The sequence below is a fragment of the Arvicanthis niloticus genome, chromosome 1 (assembly GCF_011762505.2).
Source record: "Arvicanthis niloticus isolate mArvNil1 chromosome 1, mArvNil1.pat.X, whole genome shotgun sequence".
NCBI lineage: Eukaryota > Metazoa > Chordata > Mammalia > Rodentia > Muridae > Arvicanthis > Arvicanthis niloticus.
Window position 1 is genome coordinate 161,061,263 of NC_047658.1, and position 21,654 is coordinate 161,082,916.

Genomic DNA, 21,654 nt, shown 5'->3' on the forward strand with positions numbered 1-21,654 from the left:
GCAGAGCCTGCCTTTCCTTTCTCAACACTAAACACCGGCTAGCAGTCCGATGAGTCAAAAACAAGCTGTTGGGGAGCCTGACCCATCATTTCCCCAATATACAGTGGACAGCAGGGAAGACGACAGAAAGGATCTGATCTCAAAGTTGGAAATGAGGGACCCATCCTTCCCACAGCCCCACAAGCTAGGAACTACTGATAAGTCTATCTTCTAGATGGGGAAACTGAGGCAAAGAGTGACATTCAGGTGAATGTGGTTAAGTGGCAGGATCCTCATGTGAATTCAAACCTTTCTGAGTCCAGTACGCATACCTCAAGTCTTACATAGCCTGTTACTGAGGGCTGAGATGCCATGTCCTTAGCCTAAGACAACAGATCCTTTATGAAGGCCCTCCACCTGAAGAGCACAGAAACACCGTCACTCAGATGGATTTAACTGAAGAACTGAATGGTTCATTGGGAGATCAAAGCTCCCCACCCCCACCATACATATACACTCATACACAACTGCACTCACACGTGCATGCACATGCAGACACACACACTCACACACATGCACATGCACACTCGCAAACATATACACACGCTCATATGTTTCTGCACAGCTTGCTAGCAGAATGTCTGAGAGTCCAGTGAAGGCTGTGCATCTGCCTCTGCTTTGGCCCTCTCTGATCCAGTTCACCCACCTGGAATGTTGATTGGTTGAGGTCCTTTTACCGTTTATATCATTTGGGAATGGGAATGAAATAATGCATACAAAACCATTAGCACAAGCCCTGCCGCCAGTGGGATGCCCTCAGTGGCAGCCATTGTTCTGTCTAGTTGAGATGTGCTGTGGATATAGTTCTCTGACAGTCTCAAAAGACAGGTGTACCTGAGCTTAAATCCCAGAAAAGGGTTTTTTTCTCCGAAATTTCAAAGATCACACAAACCCTTCCGGTTTGTTTACTCTGGGTTAGTCAGGATGGGCTGAGTTACGGGGCAGCAATAAGCGACTCCAAATTTTAAGACAACAGAGGTTACTGTGGCCACATGCTGCATGCTTGTTGGCAAAGGGTTCTTACAGGGATGTGCTTGTACAGATCACTGAGCCAGCAAGCAGAAGAAAGCCATGCACTGGAAGACACCTCACTGATTGTCAAGACTGGGCAAATATATGCTGGTGAACTCTGACCTCTTCATCCACGTATCAGTTCTGTCCACATTTTACTAGCTACAAAAGTCCCACCAAGCATATGAGGGAAAAAGGGAGCAGCCCAAATGAGCTCCAGAACAATCAGGGACAGTTCTGGTAGGGCTGAGATAATGCAAACGATCTTAATATGGATGAAGAAATGCCAGAACCTCTAAGAAGCCAGGCCATTGCGCACGCTAACACAAGGCGCGTCTTCTTTGCCGAGATCAGAATTGCACCTCTGAAGATAACATGTGGCTTAGGAAAAATCTTTTGTTCCTAAATATTGCTTAAGACTGAAACTCTGAAACTTGCCATTGTTCTTGAAAGATGCTGGGTAAAGTGTTTGATGAAAGTCAGACAATTGTGGGAATGAAAGGGAAGACACTATTCTGTCCCCCAGAAGGATCCTAGTAGTCTAGGACACCTTTAAAGGAACCACTCTACTCTTTATGAGTTATGATTGCTTGTGGAACAACTTGAAGCCCAGCTTGTCTTGACAACCCATACCCTTATAATCTCCTCTCTACGTCTTCTGTCAGCTCGATTCTTTAATTCTACCCTGTACACTGTACTTATCTGACCAGGAACTTAGGCATCATTCTATGTTTCTTCCCATAAACAATCCAACTTGAAATCTCATCTGTGATGCCTCCCAACGTGCCAGGAACACATCATTCACCTATCTCCCCTTCCTGCTGCTCTAGCCTAACCACCCACCATCTCTTGTCTGGGAGGCCAACAACTTAAACATGTATCCCCATGTCTAGTTCTGCCACTCTCTGCCTCCCCAGGCATCCCCTCCTCACATCATCTAGAACAGCCATTTAGAAAGGTCACATGGGCTATGTCAGACATGCATCTCTCCTTATCCCTATTCCAACTGACTAGAATGCATTCAACTATTGCCTATCCACTAATGTCTTAAACATTCCACACTGCCTGTCAATGTTTGCCTTTATCTAACTCCCTATCCTCAGTTTCTTCCCAACCTTTCTCTGAAATTAGCTGCCCTGGCCTCTAGTGTTAGTTTGGATGAGAAATAGCCCTGTGGTCTTGGGCATTTGCACTCTTGGTTCAATTGGTGGTGTTGCTTTGGGGGATTTAGACAGCGGCCTTCCTGGAGGAAGCTCATCGGCTATAAAGCCTTACAAACCTCCCAGTTTGCTCATTTAACTTCAAGGTTGTGGTTGATGATGTGAGCTCTCAGCTTCCTGCTCCAGCTGCCATCCTTCCCTCCATGAGAAGCTCAAACCCCTCTGGAATCATATTCCCAGATAAACCCTCCCTTCTGTGAGTCGCCTTGGCTGCTGTGCAATAACTAATACAACTTCTTCTAGTTCCTCAAGAAGGATACATGTGCATTTCCTGAGCACTGCTTCTTCTCACAATGGAGGAAGATGGCAGTGGACTTCCTGTCTGCACCACACCCCTACTAGTGTCTGGAGGCAATTTAAGTACAAAAGACACTAGGTGCTAGGTTCCCAGATGTGTGTAATACTAGGTGCTAGGTTCCCAGATGTGTGTAATACTAGGTGCTAGGTTCCCAGATATGTATAATACATGGTGAGCGTGAGGACACGGACTGTTGCAGCCATGAATAAAACCAATATGAAGACGGGATCTGAACGCTTCCACCCAACAATCATGAAAGGACTTTTCAAATATTTAAAGAAGAGCAAGAAGTGGTCAGGGATGGTCTTGTCTTTATCCTCCCTCTCCCAGCATCAGTATTTGTCAAAGGAGAGAACTTTCACAGAAAGGAAGGTCAGAACTACTTTGCATATTTTCTGTTTCTAAGGAGTTCAAAGAAAACTGGGACTTCACTCATTCAGTCTAATTAGGAAGAAGATTGACCAAATTTAATCAACACTCACTTTTTTTTAGCATACTTCTGATAAAATATGGTTTTATTACTTTCAAAGACACAGAAAAGCTCAAAGACTTTTTCTTTTGGGAAATGTATTCGCTTAGCCATCAAAAACACGTTCTATGCAACTGTCTTTGGCTTTTAAGTTACAAATTCCCAAAGAAATAGTTTCCAAAGTAATGAGTTAGACATCAACCAACTTGTCACTCAAGGTGAAGAACATGCCCATCTCATTACACAAATCTGATATAAAGGAAAACGTGAATACAGAGTCAAAACACAGTGAGTGTGGTTCTAGTCAGATCCAGTCCAGCTGTCACTCAGCGTGTTAAAATGCCATCTCCCAACACAGAAGCAGAGACTGGAGAAGGGGTCTTCCATTCCTCACAGATGAGGTCAGGCTGCAGTTCCCTCTCTATCTGCTCTTGTGACTCTCCCAACCTGTCACTCAGGGGGAAGAATATGTCCATCTCATTGCACATTCATTTCTGTCCCTGAAGATACAATGTATCTTTGTCAATGGCACTATAGTTACTACACTGAAAGGCTCTCCCCAGTTCTGTTCATGTGCCCCTGATAAATTTCCATGAGCCATGCATAGATTACACACAGAACTGTAGAAATCCTCCTAACTTCTGTCAACAGGCAGGCAAATAATTGTCAGAACCAGTGAGGTTGGATTTTCTCTGGGTTATTTGTGAGTGGAGTCCTTAGAATAGTCTGTTTGAATCTCTGGGTCACTTTGCTCATTAACTACTGAGCAAATACAATTTAGACCAAGGATTAATGATTATCTAAAGCCTTAGCCATTGATCGAATCCTGGAATGAATGGAATTTCAGCTTCTCAGAGATAAATCTTGCTTGACCCTCAGTCTCCAGAGTTGGGACCAGCCTATGTACATAGAGTGAATTTTAAATAATGATAACAGTACCTAAAATAAAATCACCGGTTTAACAAATTAACCATATGCATTTAACCAGAGTGACTCTCAGACAAATTGTAATTATGCAGAGCAATTAATGGGCTAGCTTCAACATATTACTGGCAAACTTGAATTATTCTAAAACCATGGTGGCACGCATACATATCCTATTATTAATTAGGAATGCGCTTTGGCATTATAGCAAGGTATAGTTGCTGCTCAGACATGTCCCAAAGTATAATTATTCTGAACTCATACTTACGGCCTGACAACCATATATCTATATTTGTGAGGGAATGTTGATGTAAATGCAATTTGTGCAATTTGTTCTTTTTTAAATTCTACCTGTCATCTGTCTATTTCTCCTCCCTTCTTCCCTCTCCCACTCATTCCCCTTTTCTGCATCTGTAAAACAAAGCTAGTAATAATAATAACAAGAGTAATCATACTTTATGCTCTAATGAGGGTTTAGAGTTAAAATATGTCATGCATATAATCCCGGGACTCGGGAAAATTACTAAGATCTCTATGACAAGACCTTGTGTCAAAATAAATAAATAAATAAATAAATAAATAAATAAATAAGAAAGAAAGACAAGAAAAAATATAAGTCTGGGAGAAAGCCCCTGGAATATGATAGATACTGTATGGTACCTTTAAAAGAACTAGAAGGTTGATCCAGGAATCAGTACCAGATAATTGATAAAGGGGGTGTTTAAAACTATAAGCTCACCCTTCTTCAACCACGGGTCATTCTCCTTTTCTGATTATAAACTTAGACCTGATTTGTGGGTGTGGTAACTGCATGATTGACAGTATTTGTAAAGCAAAATTTATAGCTTTGTAACATCAAAGTAAGAAGCCTGATCGTGTGGGATTCCAGGATTTCCCCATGGAAAACCAGGTGTGTAAATGTTTTCACTCCTTCTTAGACAGTTCAAAGCCCTTCCAAGGTCATCTGTGGACTCTGTACTCAAGAATATGTGTCCACATTATGACTGTCATACAAAATAGTGTGCAGTTTCCTTTACAGATTTTAAAAACAGAACTACTACATGACCCACTCTTCAGATTTTAGCCCAGTCACAGTCTACCATGGAGACAGCTACTCTCTGATCTGCTCAAGTGTGAATGAGCTGCACCGTCAGCTCCTGCAGCGCTGAACTGAGCCCCTCCAGATGTGGTACCTTCTTCTCCAGGATGGGCGGCACCTCCATCCTGAGCCTGACCAGCCCGTCTCCTCAGTTGCTTCTGTCAGGTGTTTTGCCATAGCAATAAGGAAAGTAATTAATACAGTGGGCATCTAAACGTCCGCTCCCACTGCCAAGCCGAGGATACAGTGGCGCTCTGTGACTGGCTACTGCGCGGCTATTATTAGCAACTGTGGGGGCAGTTTGGGTAACTGATGGTATCTATGCTTTCTTTCAAGCCCCAAACAGGGAAAATATTATCATGAAGGCCCTTCACGCCTGTTCGGCGATTCAGACAAAATAGAAATGGTAATTATGGGAACCAGAGCCATGAATTCTGAGTGGCCTTCGGGGACGAAACCCTTATCTGGTGGTCTTCTGTTGCTGGAAATGCCCTGGAGTCTTTGAGATCACATTAACTGATATGACTCTTAAGTGCTCTACCTGGAGAGGCACTGAGATTCCTGATAGCGATTTCAAAGCGCTACCAGCCCGATGGTGTCCTAAAGATTTGTCAGGTGAGTTAGGGGCACTGTGTGGAGAAAAGCCCCAGGAGACAGCTGCGCTCAATAGGGTCCTCTGGTGGGGTTTCCACAACAGAGGCCAGGGCTTCTGGGGCCCCTGCTCATTCCTGATTCCGATAGAGACTAATGCCTGCAGGAAGGAGGAGTACTGCTTCCTACAAAGAACGAAGAATGAGCCCACCTTTGGCCCATTTCTGTCTCAGATTTCCCCCGCTTCTGAGCTCTTCCCCTTCCACAGGGCACAGGCTCTCTCTGGCTTTCACCCCTCTCTGCTGTTCCTCAGCTGTCCTTTGACACGCCCCTCTCCCTCAGTACCACAAGCCTCAGGCCACCTCTTTCCTCTGGGCCAGTCTAACCTCATCTCTGGGGCAGGGCTTCTGTGTTTCTGGATCCTGCAGCCAGGAACATGGCTTCTTGAATATTTGTATGCCCGATTCATTCTTATTTTTAGCTATCAGCTCTGTTTGCAACTTTCTGTCTCGGGCTTGTCATTTTATTCTGTGCCGTTCCGTTTTGTTTACAGCACTTACCACTAACTAAAATTAACCCGTCACCTCCTATTCTTGATCACCCTCTATCTGCCCCTAGTAGAATGCAAGCTCAGCGTGGGCAGACAACTGACAGGCATCGGCTCTGCAGAAGGATGGGCAGTCACCCATACTCAGGCTTGCTTGATGCGGGACTGAACACCCACCGTTTACCGAGCACTTACTCCGTGCCAGGCCCAGGGTGTAGGTTTCTATAAATACAGTCCCACTCAACCAATCATCTCCCCGAGCCCTCCAAAGTAGGCATTTGTCATCCACATTGAGTAGATGTGTTCTCATAGAGGGGTTATGCAACTTCCCCTAGCAATGTCACAGCTAGCGAGAAAGCAAAACCCTATTTGAACCCAAACTTTATTGGCTCCAACGCTAATACTCTAGGGTAGGAGTCAGCGCATTCTAAAAAAAGAGCCAGATAGTCAATATTTTGGGCTTTGCTAACCATATAGTCTCTGTGACAACTGCCCGAATCTGCTGTGTGAAAGAGGCCACAGATAATACATAAGCAAATCAATGGGGCTGTGTGCCAGCACAACTTTATTCACCAAGCAGGTGGTGGGCAGGAACTGGCCCATGGCCTACAACTAGCCATTCCCTGTGGAAGTCTTTAGCCTATGTTATACTGGGAACACAGCACCACACACCTTCACTCCCAGTGCTGCGAAGGCGGACAGAGGATTCCCAGGTGTTCAGGGCAGCCATCCCAGCTTAGTTAGTAAGCATAGGGTCTAGTGAGAGACCTCGTCTCCAACAGCAGGGTAAGAACAATAGAGAAAACCACCAGACCTCAGCATACAGCGTCCACACACTGTGCATAGGCTCATGCACATACACATGAACATGTAGAATACATGCATAATTGTATACTCAACAGAGAGCACGTAGAGCATAAGAAAAGCATTGAGCGTGTGATCTGTGCAAGGTGAGTCTTCAAAGAATGAAGACAGCAGGCAGGTAAACTGTTCAGCTGGGGAGGTAACTGTTAGGATCTGACAGAAACCAGGGCTGAGCTGAACACTTGACTGTACTACGGGCTGCCTAGTATACACTTCCTTTAGGCTCACAGTGGAGATAAACTCAATGTACTTCCTTTGGCCAAGGTTTCATTCACATTGTAATTAGACATGACTTCACAACACCCTCAAAGACCTGCACATGCTTCTAGCCACCTTTGAAAGATGTTGCACTAACTACTGCCTCTCCCAGCCACTGAGCCGGGACACTTTTCTAAGCAAGCAAACTGAGGAGTGATAGATCACAGGTCTCAAGAAAAATGGGGATCACAGCTCTGAGGCAGCCCAGAGGAATCTCCTGCCATCTCAATGAGACGCTGAGCGGTTTGTGTGCAGTCGTTTGGTACTTTAGAGTGGCCCCCTGATTATCGCGTTAAAGCAAAAGACGGGTTCACCAGTCCCTTGGACCTGGGCTGGGCTTTGAGATGGAGAGAGCCCACGGGAGAAAGGGTGTGTTTTTCTAGTGCCAGCCAGCAGTGCATCAGCAACTCAGCTGTGGGCAGGATCTTAAAGGGCCTGTCCTCCTTAGGCACGCTGCTCAGGCAGGCAGTGAACTGATGTTCACGTGTGCACATGCACATGTATGTATGGAGTATATATGGCATGGAGAAAGGAAGTGAGTGGGTGGTGCTGGGGATGAATGTGTATATCTGTGTGTGATACATGTGTCTGTGTGATATATGTGTGTTATATGTATGGCATGTGTGGGATGTGTGATCTATATGTGTGTGAAATGTATGAGATGCACCTGTGATATATGTTTGGCACACGTGTGTAACATGTACTTGGTATGATATATGTGTGGTATACATGTGTGATGTGTACATGGTATGCATGGTGGTGTATATGTGATGCACATGGTGTTCATGTGGTGTTTATGTGGTGAATATGGTGTGTACATGGTATGCATTGGTGAATATGGTGTGTACATGGTGTGTATGTGGTGTGTACATGGTATATCTGCGGTATATATGATATGTATGTGAGGTGTGTATGTGGTGTATATGGTGTGTATGTGGTGTGTAAATGGTATATATGTGGTATATATGATATGTATGTGAGGTGTGTATGTGGTATATGTGGTGTGTATGTGTGGTGTGTATGTGGTGTATATGGTGTGACTTGTGCTTGATATGTATAGTCTATGTGTATATGAGGTATATAGTATGTATCTGTAATGTATTGTGATATATGCACACAGCATGTATAGAGTATGTATGTGGCATATCTGTGTGTCATGTATGTGCAATGTTTATGTGGAGTGTATGTGCCTGTATATGTGTATATGAATATGTGCCTATGAATGCTTGCATGTATGTGTATATGAATATGTGCCTCTGTGTGTGTGTGTGTGTGTGTGTGTGTGTGCAGTGATGTGTAATAGTCTCTTCTTCCTGGCAAGATGGAGAATTAGAGCCCTACATAGGGCTCTTAAGGCAGCCCTATGTAGTTAGAGACATAGTACAGACAGCAATAATTTCCTTGACCCTGAAGAAGTTATCCCACTAGCAACAGCTAAGAAGCAAGCTCTCCTACAAACTACAGATAGGTCTTAGCTGTATTTTCTTCAACTTTCATACAGTTTTCCAAACATGGACCTCCAATGTTTGAGCAAGAAAGCAGCCTTAGGATGGGGAACCAGTGTCTGAGGGAGCTGTCACTTGTCCCATCTCTGTTGTTAAGCAACACACAGGGCCTGAGAACCCCTCCCTAACGGTCCTTTTTCCAAGCTCCCTTTTTATCAGTAATGACTCAGCCTCTTATCTTTTCACCACCGAAGTCCTGAGCTTTTAACTGTGTATTTGCCCTGTCTTTCTTGCTGCAGAGTTGAAACTTTAGAGTTTAGAGTTGCAACTTTAGTGTATTAGTTACTTTTCTATAGCTGTGATAAAACACCAAAGGCAAGGCAACTTATACAAGAGAGTATTTAGTTTGGCTTCTGGTTTCAGAGGTTTAGAGCCTCTGATGATGGAGCAAAGGGACAGCCAAGAGCTCGGGTCTGGACCCACAACCACAAGGCAGAAGGAATGAGAACTGAAAGGATCTTGTAAAATTCAAAGCCTACTCCCAGTGACACACCTCCTCCAAAAAGAGCACACCACACCTCCTAATCCTTCCCCAAACAGTTCCACCAACTGAGACCAAGTCCACAGGGGCCATTCTCATCCAAACCACCACGTTAACATAGGGAGGTGAAGAGAGCAGGAGGGTGTGGGAGGAGGGGGTGGGGGAACATGGTCATAATCTATTGTATGGAATTTTCTTTAAAAAAAAAAAACAAAACCAGTATGGATTGCTGACAATGTATTTTCTCTCAGTACCTCATATTAACAGGACCATGGTATTACCTATATGCTCTCCACGTGTAATATTTAATTTTCACAATTTTTTTTGTTCTTGACAAAAGTTCATTTTAATATCAAACTATAAAACATAACATAATTTAAGATATCACACTCCTTAAAATGTTCAAAACTTTAAAATTTCAGGTCTCTTTAAAAAATACCAAGTCTCCTAATTGTGGGCACCTGTAAAATTTAAAAAAAAAAAAAAACACTTATATATTGTCTCATTCCAGGAGGGAAGAACCAGGGCATTAAAAAAAAAAAAAATAGATCCACCATGCAAATAATCCAGTGTCTGATAAATGGTACTCATAAATAACCTTCTGAACTCCAAAGGGTTTGGGGTAACCCCTGTCTCTGAATTATCATCTATATCACACAGAACTTGTCCCATAGGCTGAGATTGTCTCCATTCCACACTTGCCACTGTCCTTAGTAGTCATCCCAGGGTCCCAACATATCCAGTGTCCTTGGTCTCCACTGAATTTTCACAATTTTCTGAGCCAGGATGGACCCCACCACAGGCCAGCCTCTCAGCTCTGATTGGCAGTCGAGATTCTGGAAAGAGACTGGAGTTCACCAGGAAGCAGGACTGGAGTTAGAGTAAGAACTTGCTCTGTCAAGACTTGCACTCTCCAGAGGTCTCTGGAGCCTTCAGTGCAGAGGAAAACACAGTCTCATGTGTCCTTACCCAGAGGTCCTTCTTACTTGACTACCATGTCTCCCCGTTCCAGGGTTCCAAACACTAGGGTGCTTGGAATCAACACAGCAGCCTCCATGATGTCCAAAGCATGGCCTCTGCCCTGTCTACACTTAGAATTCAAGGGAGGTGGTAGCAGTTAGTGCAGCAGGAGAAGAGATCTGGGAGCACCCAGAGATCTGGGAGTACCCTTGCCCTTGGTCCCTCATCCCTTGCATGCATAAGCAAGTGGCTAGCATGACCTTCTTCAAGTCTCTGTATCAGAGACTATTCTTCAAAAGAAAGAAAGAACTCCCTCAAGGAAGGCCCAGATGGGCAATCTGGTAATACACTTCTTCACACACAAGGCTCAAGGAAGAGTTGGTGTAAGAACGGGAAGACGGGGAGAAGTGTTGGGAAATGCTCTGCTCTGGACACAGCACGCTGCTGCTGCCCATGGGCAGCTGTGGTTACTCGTACAAGATCAAGCCAGTCAAAAGCTTCCAGTGTGAGCCAGGTGTGATGGTGCACACCTTTAATCCCAGCACTCGGGAGGCAGAGTAAATTCCAGGCCGTTCTGGTCTAACATGAGTTCCAAGCCAACCAGAAATATATAGTGAGACCCTGACGAGAGAGAGAGAGAGAGAGAGAGAGAGAGAGAGAGAGAGAGAGAGAGAGAGAGAGTTGGGGAAGAAAAAAAGAAGAAAAGAAAGTTCCAGCACTAAGGTGGAGAAGCTCCCAAGGCCTCACCCATGATCGAGGAGCTACTGGTGGTTGCTGACTCTGGGGGAGGCTGAATCACTTTTCTTTGGGTTCAGTCCCAGCGATTGATCCCACAACCACTCTTACATGGGCAGCACTAACAGCACTTAGTAGGGTATAATACTTGGGGGGGGGAGGGGGCAGTTGGTAAGGAGATAGACACGCTGAGGGAAGCAGGAGTCAGATGGTGTACATATGATCAACATTGTATATGTGCGTGGCTTTTTTCAAAGAATAAAGATGCTAGAATTTCTTAACTACAAAAGGAAATCAAAAATAAAAGATGCCACATACCTGGTCGATGGTAACACTGCAGTAAGAGCCCCACCGATGCCTCCCTCCCTCCCTCAGTGCACTATCGGGGAAGCCTCCAGCTGCTGACTCCTGCTACAGCAGAGATGAGTGATGGGGGACACTGCCGTGCTGGGGAAGCAGCCCAATGAAGTCAATCACAGCTATGCCCATTCAAACAGGCGGCACCCGGTGCTCACCAGTCTAGACCAGCTCTGGAACGAGCACTCAAGGAAGGTTCCAGAAGACAGTAACCCAAAGCCAGGCAGCAAGCCAACATCAAGCACCACCTGCAGGCTGTTGCTGCCTCATGGTTGCTGATCAACCCGGGGAATGAAGTCAAAGAAAGCTTCTAGTAACTAAACAGGCAAGTTAAAAATAGTAGCAGCCAAGGGTCACATAGATGAAGGTACAAAGTTGCAGAAAACAGTTGCCACTAAAAGAGATTAGTTCAATGTATCGAATTATCCCCAACTCGGACCACTGTGGTACAAGCCAAGAGGTATTGAGTCCTGAGGGAGAAAGGTGGGCCAACAGTGAGAGAAAAGCATCTATCGGCATGATAGATGCACACAAGTCTGATTCCAAGCAAATACTCTACTGACACCTGCCTCCCAATCTCACCCCTCCCCCCCATTGCGGGTTTTAAATGCAGCTATACATATACAATGTAAGGACTTGTGCTTTCTAACAGTCTGTCTTTCATGCTCTTTAGGGTGTGAGCTTTCTCTGTGAGGTTGCTGCAGAAGAGCTAACCTTGTGAATGTGACTGAACCCACCTTACAGACTTGAGTGAGACCTGCTTATTTTAAACAACACCTAACCCAGAAAGATCCAACTACAGCCTAACTACCTGGACACTACTGCTTAGCTTAGTGGAATCTGAGTTGCCTGGTGTGTATTTTCTGTTTTTCCCTCAAGCACTGGTGAGTGGGGGTGCCAGTGTCCTGGAGCACACTGAAAGTGGTGAGACAACCAGGCGCCTCTGACATCTTGCATACCCAGAGCAGATTTAATGACGCCATGACTCCCCAACCTCCACAGCCACCCCAGACCAGGGTACCAGCCACTTTTACAGCCGTTTCTAAGCAGCACCTAAGAGGAAGCTGACAACCTCAGGTTAACACAACTCCTTTTATCTTGAAAGACCAATAAAAAATTAAGCAGCCCGATAGCACAGGGTACCAATGGCTTGTATTTCCACTGCTATCTGAAATGGATAATTCCCTTTTAGAATTTCATGAGTTTGGCCCAGAAAGTAGATACTCAAGGCATTAAACATACAGGAGCCTGGGACACCAAGAAGACAGTACATTCTATTTAAGGGTCTGACTGACACAGCCAACTGCGTGTCATAGGAAGTGACAAAACTGAATATATCCCTGTCACTAGGCCAGTCTGGGAAATCAGACGCTATGAAATACATTCCCAGACATGTGTATTAGCCTCAGTGACGAGCAAGCAGTCTGTTGGACAAGACTTTTGAGATAATGTAGGGTTTTTTATTGTGCCAGGTACTGTATTATGAATATAAACTGTCAATGAGTAAACACCATCACCCGATAAAAAGAATGTCTTACACCCCAATGAGCATGAAAGACAGACTCTGAGACAGCATAAGTCCTAACTAACGCTGTATGTGTATAGCTGCATTTAAAACCCACAATGGGGGTAGAGTGGGGTGGGAAGCAGCTGTCAGTAGAGTATTTGCCACCTCTTGAGGACCGGAGTTCAATTCACAGCACCCAAGTCAAAGGCTGGATGTGGTAGTGTTGACAGTGAATTCTCAGCTTTTGTTGTGCAAACCTTGCTCTATAATTTACAACTATTGGTTGAATAAAGATGCCTACAGCCTGTAGCTGGGCAGAAGAGAGGTAGTCAGGGCTTCAGGTCCCAGGCTTGGGGTCTGAGGCAAAGACCATGAGGAGAGAGGAAGAAAGAAGAAGGCACCATGGGGTGAGTGGATCATGAGCACATGGACCCATTGTAGGAGCAGCCCAGGTAAAACATGGCAAGTGATATCTCAGAGATTATTGACCGAGAGATAGACCAAATAACATAGAGTGTTGGTTGATATCTGCTCAGCAATAATGCTTTAAGGCTTATTATAAATATAAAGCTTTTGTGTCTTTTGGGGGAACTAAATGGCCTAAGGTAGGGTAGAAACCCCCAAATAATATTTACCACAACATGATGGTATGTATGCACACGTAATTCTGCCACTGGGGTGGCAGAGAAGATGAGTAGATGCCTGGAGTTCACTCTCCAGCCAGTCGTGTCTAATTGGCTAGCCCTGGGTGCTAGTGAGAGACTAAGTCTCAAAACCTAGGTGGATACTGCCTGAGGAACAACATTTGCCCTTAGCCTACACATTCACATCCTTATGCACACACGCACACACACTCACACACACTCACACATACAAGTGAACACACACACACGGACACACACACGAGAACAAATACACCCACATGAACACACACTCACACACACAGACAAGTGAACACACACACACATGAACACACATGTGAACACATATATACACACACACACTCACACACAGGTGAACACACACACTCGCACACACACTCACACACACAAGTGAACACACACACATGAACACACATGTGAACACATACACCCACATGAACACATTCACACAGACAAGTGAACACACATGTGAACACACGTGAACACACACATGAACACACATGAACACACATGTGGACACATACATACACATGAACACACACACTCACACACATGTGAACACTCACTCACACACGTGAACACACATGTGAACACATACATACACATGAACACACACATAAGTGAACACACACATGAACACACACACGTGAACACACACACACACACACACACACACATCTTGCACATTTATCCTTAGTTCACTGGAAAAGGCATTGCCTATGTGAGTCTGTGAGTGTTTAGGAGCCAGTAGAGTTTGCTGGAAAAAATAGCTTAGAGGCTCAGCTAAGAAAGAAGATAAAGCATGACAAGGGCAGAGAAGGAAGTGAAAGTCCAAGTGGGGACAGGGTTGCCCCGTGACACACTGCACCGCTCCGCTCTGCAATGTCACGTGCAGTTTCTGTTAATGACCCGCCCCCTCTCCTGGGCTGTGAATTCCTCAAGTGGGGAGACTCTGCCTTGTCGCTGAGTCCCAGGACTATAATTAGAGGTGGGTCAGGGATGCTGACCTGCCAAAGGGGAGCTGAGGAAGCAACGTATTAAGGATCCAAGGTGATGTTCATTGGCCCAACAGAGCATCCTCTGTTATCTAAGGGTGCCTGCTACGCTGCCTGGTGTGGGGTGTCCCACCTGTCCAGCAAGCTCACCCTAAGCGTCAGTGAAGAAGACTATTACATGTGATGCAATGCGGACTTGGCTGGGATTAAGACTGCTGCAAGGTACTTGGAGACTCATGAACACAATCTCAGCATCTCTTCCGAGTCTCTGTGGAGCTACATCTAGGAGCAGCGCTGGGGAAGGAGAACCAGCCTTCTGCTGCTGCCTAGTCCCCTGGTTTTCATTTTCCCAGGCCTTTGTTCTTCCGAGTTGCTATTTGGAATTGACTCAAAATACATAGCGTTACCAGCAATGTTCAGGTAGACCATGGCAACTACCCTTCCTCTGCAGAAAAGGCTAGGTTAAGAGTTCACCGGAAACGGAAGTCCTGGCCTCAGGTGGAGCAGCCCATGTGATTATTGGTGGAGGTGACGGTGGTGGCGGTGCGGTGTTTTTGTTTAGCTTGGTTTGCAGCTGCTGCCACTGGGACTCCTGCAGAGGCACCCAGGAATGGGGACTGAGTGCTCTCCATATCACACCCAGCATGACACCCCAGAACCCTGTTCCACATCTGAAGTGCAACTGAAGAACTGGATGGCCCTGAAGTGGGGTGGATCGGGTTCTGGGAACTGAATGTTGACAATGGACCACTCCCTTCCCTCCTGCAATGGTACTGTCAGGTTCTTCACCCGAGTGGAGGGAGAGAAGGTTGTGTGGTTGCCTTGGAGAATAATGGGCCATCTGAACCGCCTTTGGAAATCTCCTGGTGTAGTGTTCCTCTGCACGGCATGTTTGTTCCTTTCTCAACATTTGATCCTCTGAGTGCCCATCCAATGAGGAGTTTAAAATCCAGAATACAAGTGCCGAGTGTTCTGGGCCTTGAATTCACAGTGCTGGTCCATCCTGCCAGTAATTGTTTCCTTCGAGCAGCCTTAGCTAAAACATCCAGGCCCCTGCGAGGTCCCTTTACCCCTTATGCCCAGGAGGCAATGGTCAGGGCTTGACTAGTGAAGCCCCAGGTAGGGAAAAGGAAAGAAAGAGAGTTGATTGGCTGTCAGAGACTGATGGGGGCGTGGCGAGTGCCGGTGATGTAGACCCTTACAGAAAAGGCGGGAGGTTCCTTCAGCGTGGCTCAGGAGTCTGAGGCCTACAATCCTCCTTTCATCCCTCAACCTTCCAACCACCTCCCTGGCCACTGTTTTTTGTCTGGAAAATATGCTAACCAACCTTTACAAGTGCTGTCTTTAGTGTCCAGGCCTGAGAGTTCATAAAAGATGGTAAATGAAGGCACGTGGTACCCCAGGGCGGGCCAAGTAGGCAGCTCTGGGAACACACGGGGGCAACCAAGGAGGAGTCCATGAGCCCATCTCCAAAGTTTCAGCTCCCGCTCACCTCCAAGGCTTCTGTTCTCAGAAGAGAACGGCATTCTGGATGGGTTTATCACCCAAGTTGTACCTGTGGGAGCTGAAGGGAAGGCATATGGAATGCTGGCTACAGGAGCGACATAATTCCTGAGACAAAGCAAAGGAGAAGATAGTTGTCACTGCTGGAAGGAGGAAGGAGGAAGTAAATGTTGGTGAGGGTCTTCTAAGATGAGGCGGACCAGTCCCTCCTCCCGGAACAGTCTCTCTCCACCAGCAAATAGGACAGAAAAGCAACAGAAAGAAAAATCGTGTGGCTCTTTCAAGCCATGCACTTGTTCGAGAGCATCTTAGATGGCAGAATGAACAACTCCGTCTAAGGGACCACTCAGTCCAGCTTTCTTCTCTTGTTCACAGATTCTGAGCCCCAAAGTAAGCAGGTCCTTGGCCTATGCAGGGCCACTGCTGCATCCCAGCTGGACTGATGTGTTCAAATGCCATAGTGCACTAAACAGCCCTCTCATGACTGGACCCCATTCCCTTCTAAGTCCTTTGTCCTCTCCAAAGACCCAAATGGTCTATTTGTGCACTGTTTTTAAAGCCTGGTGCACCATTCATACTTAGCTTATCCAAGGGCAACTGGTTTTCTCTGCGACCCTATTCACCCTATTCCCTGTGCTGAAAACACAGTAAGTCCATCACGGAATCTCTTTCCTCAAAGTCAATTCATGAAAGAAGTGCTGTGCCCATTTTACAGATGGGGAGAAACAAGGTTTAAGTACCAAGGAGAAACATAAGGTTCAGTTACAGATATAAATAATCCTTTTCCTTCCACGATCTACTATGATTTGAATAAGATTAACTGAACAAGGACAGACTCTTAATTTGAGGCCCTTAGCATAGAAGCAAATATACCAAGACTATTTTCTGAGAGTAGAGGGAGAACAACTTAGAACGGGCATCTTCAGGTAATAGTACGGGCCCACAAGCACTAGTGGCCTAAGTAGATGCTGGATTTGAGGAAGAACGGAGAAGCTGATGGGCCTCCACATAGAGGATCCTCCAATGTCAGGAGAGGCAAACAGGGCGCGATTGTTTGCCTGACAGGAATATTTCAGGGGGCCAGGCAGCAGGGTGTGATGAACCCAAAGCCAAGGGCCCAAAGCATGTTGTGTGAGAAAGCTCCAGGCTGAGTCTAGATCTGCCTGATGTGTGGTCCCAGCGGCAGTTGTAACCAGGAAGCATGGTCCTCTGGAGCGCAGGGTGATGTTGGCCTGTCAGTCTATGCAGGAGACCAGTGAGACGCACCAGAGCGAAGCACAGCGTGTGAGAGCCTGACATTCACAACTCTAGCTCCATTACTTCAAAGCCGGTATAAAACCTCCCTCAGTCTGTACAGGAACTGAGATGGGTAAAGTACTCTATGGGGAAGGCAGATCTTGACAGAGGGTGGAGCTTAGACCCCTAAGCTTCTCCTTTGAAGGTCTCATGGGCAAGCTCCCAAGCTGACACAGAGTCAGCTGACAGCTCACAGGCATGAAAGGGTAACGGAACACGCGGGACTCCTGCTCCCAGTCTTGGCCTTCATTCATGTGCAGTTTCTTGACTCACTCTGCTCCATCATGGAGTCATGCTGGGAAATCATGGGACTCTGAAAACTCCATTTACCACTCTAACTTATGACTACTCCTCAACTTACAGTCTGCTTGTTGGGGATTGGTTCTAATGCTTTGATTTAATTGTGAATCTATGTATCCAAATGCTGAAGGTCCTTGTCCCCAATTGGTTTTTTGATCAATCAATAAAGCTGCCAGTGGCTAATGGTTGGGCATAGGGAGACTGGATGGGACCTTCAGATTTGCTCGGGCTAGGAACTGGGAAAAAGGAGATAGAAAATCGCCATGACTAGGGGTCGGGGGTCAGGGGAAGAAGGATGGGATGTAGGAGCTGCAGGAGAGAGAGCCAACCAGCCATGTGAGACTTTGGGTGGATAGCCACTGACGACTTAGTTCTCTGATTGGGCCTGGGGTAGCAGGGGAAAGTTTAGGAGTGCCCAACCTTTGAGCTAGCCAAGGCATTTTAAAATTAACTCTCTCTCTCTCTCTCTCTCTCTCTCTCTCTCTCTCTCTCTCTCTCTCTCTCTCTCTGTGTGTGTGTGTGTGTGTGTGTGTGTGTGTGTGTGTGTGTGTGTGTGCCAGGAGCACGAAGAGGAGTAGCTACACTCGTAGCTACATCTGTTCTTCCCCTAAATGAGCTGACCTGTTTCTTCCCCAGCTGGTCCTGAAGACTGATTCAGTGAATGAAAGGCACATGGAGGAGTATTCGCAGGTAGAGGAAGGTTCTCAGTCAATGTTAGACATTGTGAACAGTGAGAATACTGCACATCAGAAACTGAGTTGCCCCTGGGCCTGGCTGCCACACCACACCTGCTCCCTACCCTGGCAGCTGTCAGTCTGGCACTGGTAATGGATCAGAAACATTTGCAAGACAGCCTGGAGTAGCCCCAGAAGTTTATAACTCTGGACTTGCTTGCAGAGAGAGTAGACACACTCATCAGAGATTAACCTACCTCAGCCTTTGACTTGACCAAGCCAGGATCAGAGGCAGAGTGGGGATGCTTTAAGTGGACAGTATTAAATGTGATGTGGTCATCACATTATATGGTCATGGGGCTCGAGTACTATCCATTCAGCAAGACAGAGAAGAAAGAATGTGAAGGAGGCCAGCCAGGCCACGGCAAGGGAGGAAATGTTTCCCAAGCAGCAGAGAAAGGTCAGGCAAGGAGCTCTCAGCCCTGCAGAGCCCTCCACCCACGCCATGCCCCTTACAGACGAAGAAGAGCAGGATTCACTATGATGAGCTCCTCAGATCCATGACTTTTGATCCCAGAAAGGTCAATGGGGCCCCACAAAAGAAGCTCCCGGGGAACCCACAGAGTAAGAGCAAGGAGAGACCTCCTTCTGTGTAGAACCACAGGCAATGAAGCCATACTGTACCACATACAACAAAGTAGAGATAATCTTGCAACAACAGGAGAGGTGCGCCTATGAATAAACAGAGTGATGGAGAAAGGCTGTCTGTGTGCCTATTCCTTGACCTATGGTGTGGATAGGAAAGGAGGGAACTTAAGACATCCAAATTAGCTGGACACAGTGACACATGCTTTGAATCCCAGCACTTGGGAGGCAGAGGCAAGTGGATCTCTGTGAGTCCGAGGCCAACCTGGTCTACATAAAGAGTTCCAGGCCAGTCGGGAATGCATAGTAAGACTGTCTTAAACAAACAAAAAACACAAAGTAGCATGGAAGAATACTTTTCTGTTCAACCACTAAAATAAAATGGCTGACTTTGTTTTAACACTGTATCCTCTCTTCCTCAGGCGCCTCCAGGTCTGAGCTAACAATCAGGGCCTTTCATCTGCCCTGGAGCCCAGCTCTCATCTGTAGAAGCTGTCAATCATAGAACACCCTACCAGACTCTAGCTCAGAAATCACCACTGTGTTGGGATCCAAAGGCATAGGAACAGTCAGGGCACAGGCAAACTTGGAAACTAACTTGGACACAGAGTACTCAGTCCAACACCTCTCCTCTGGTCTTTTATTTTGCCTGAATGTGGATGAAAAGATCTGGATTCTTAGCAGTCAACAGAACATTTGAAGGTCACGTCCCATCTGCAGATCACATTTAGTGGTGTTTCAAGTAAAAGCCATTGGGGTCTCCTTTGAGCCTTGGTGACGGATGACAAATGTCTAAGGAGTGTGTAGACATCAAGAAAAATGACTCGGGGTACAAACAAACTCATGCAACAAACTATATCACGCAATAGCTATGCTACAGACACCCTGCACATCACCCAAGCCACTAACCACTTCTTCCCAAGAGAGGGTCGCCACGACTCTCAGCTCTTTCTTCGAGGCTTCCTCTACCTGCCCTGGGTTCTGCTTTGCGTCTTTCCTGTGTCTAAAGCCATCATACCCTGAGAACTGGTCCCCGTGTCCCAGTTGCTCAAGTACCTGTATCCTTGATGTGGTGTCTGGAATTATTTCCAGTCAGTTGATTAGCAAAACTGTCCCAGGACAGCTCCAGAAGAAAACAGCCACTGGCGTGGGTGATTTAGAAGCTCCTCCAGAGGCCTATTTGTGTGGCTGGAGGCTGGAGGCCTTCGGGTGCGCGGCAGTAACCCTAGAGAAGCACCACGGACATGGTTTTGCAACAGCGGAGGAGGAGGAGGAAGGCTCTTTCATCAAATAATAACCAGCCAGAGATAAGGCCTGCTAGGCTGAGCTTGGTCAGCCAATCGTAAGCTTCGGAGCATGAGAAGAGGCAGACCCAGGCTTCTGGAGCCAGTTTTAGGGCTCGTTATAATTTAATGATGCTGCATGGGGGTGAGAGGGGGTGGGGTGTCTTCTTGGCTTCTCCTGATGGTGATTTTCTACAGGGGGTGGGGGTGGGGATGGGGGTGGGGGTGGGGAGAGGGGGCGGCGAAGCTTTAAGCTCAATAGCCCTATTCTCTGTGAAGGTGGCCGTGCTAAGCATGGGGTCACATGGAGACCTAGGCTTGTGGCCTGGCTGAGTCTACTTTGCCAAGAGTTCTCTCTCACTGCCTCTGGGGAGACGAGAAAGAGACTTCAGTGAGGCTGAACAATGTAGAGGTCAACAGAGGGCAAGCATGTTTGACACTGGGTATGCAGCTCCCTGCTGGTGATGCTGATGGGGTCAGGGACACCTTGGTGACTTGAACTCAGTCCTCTGAGATGGTTCTCACACCATCTCTTCTTGGTGCTAACTTTCCTGTTTGTAGTGATGGGGTCTCTCCATCTGCCTGGCCTTTCCAGCCACAATTCTTTCCCAAGGTAGCACTGATCTTTTAAGATAAAAGATTTATGGGGAAGAAGATGGTTGCTAGGGGCCCAGCTGGCCTGGAACTGCAAAATGGCCCTTGCGCCGTACTAGCCCTGCAACCTGACTGCCAAAGCTAAATGTAGGGGAACTTCCCCCAACCTCAAAGAAACATAAACCCTTAGCTGACGCTGATATGTTACAGCTGAACACGGAGAAGAACTTAAATAGGACCATTTTGCCATGTGAATAGCCATTCATTCACCAAGCGTGTCTTCTGTGTTCATGGCCATCACGGGAGGCAGTAAAGTGAGGCAAAAATGGTGTGGCTTCCTGCCCTGGTGACACGTGCCACATCATGAGTTCATTAAAGAGGTCCTTAGTGGAAGGGAGCCAAAGTCAGGGCCAGTGCTGAGGCTCATTGTGAAGGTGTGTGCTTGTCTAAAGAGAACAAACCGAAGAATCACACAGTGGTGATGGGAAGTCACGTGGAAGATCAGACGGTGGAGCAGAGTCACATATTGTCCAGGGGACTGCCTACAAAAAGTAAACCCTGAGACGAACTAAAAATCAAATTTATGTCATGTGTGTGTACATGTGTGTGCATGTGTATATATATGGGTATGTATGTGAGTGTATGTGTGTGTGTATGTGTGTGTATATGTGTGTGTGTATATACATGTGTGTGGGTATGTGTGTGGGTACATGTATGTGTGTGTATGTGTGTATATACATGTGTGTGGGTATGTGTGTATGTATGTGTATATGTGTGTGTATGTGTGTGTATATACATGTGTGTGGGTATGTGTGTGTGTGTACATGTGTGTGCGCA

General features: G+C 46.4%; 1 protein-coding gene across 2 annotated transcripts in view; it reads right to left on the reverse strand.

Annotated features, from left to right (window-relative positions):
* Window positions 1-20,139, reverse strand: part of Gpam (glycerol-3-phosphate acyltransferase, mitochondrial) — a 59,881-nt gene extending 39,742 nt beyond the window's left edge. Inside the window, exon 1 of one of the 2 annotated variants that reach the window (XM_076924542.1) lies at window positions 19,997-20,139. The gene's annotated coding sequence lies outside the window, so the exon portion shown is untranslated. The remainder of the gene's footprint in view (window positions 1-19,996) is intronic. The other variant, XM_076924530.1, reaches the window with a different exon arrangement.
* Between the last annotated feature and the right edge of the window lie 1,515 nt (window positions 20,140-21,654).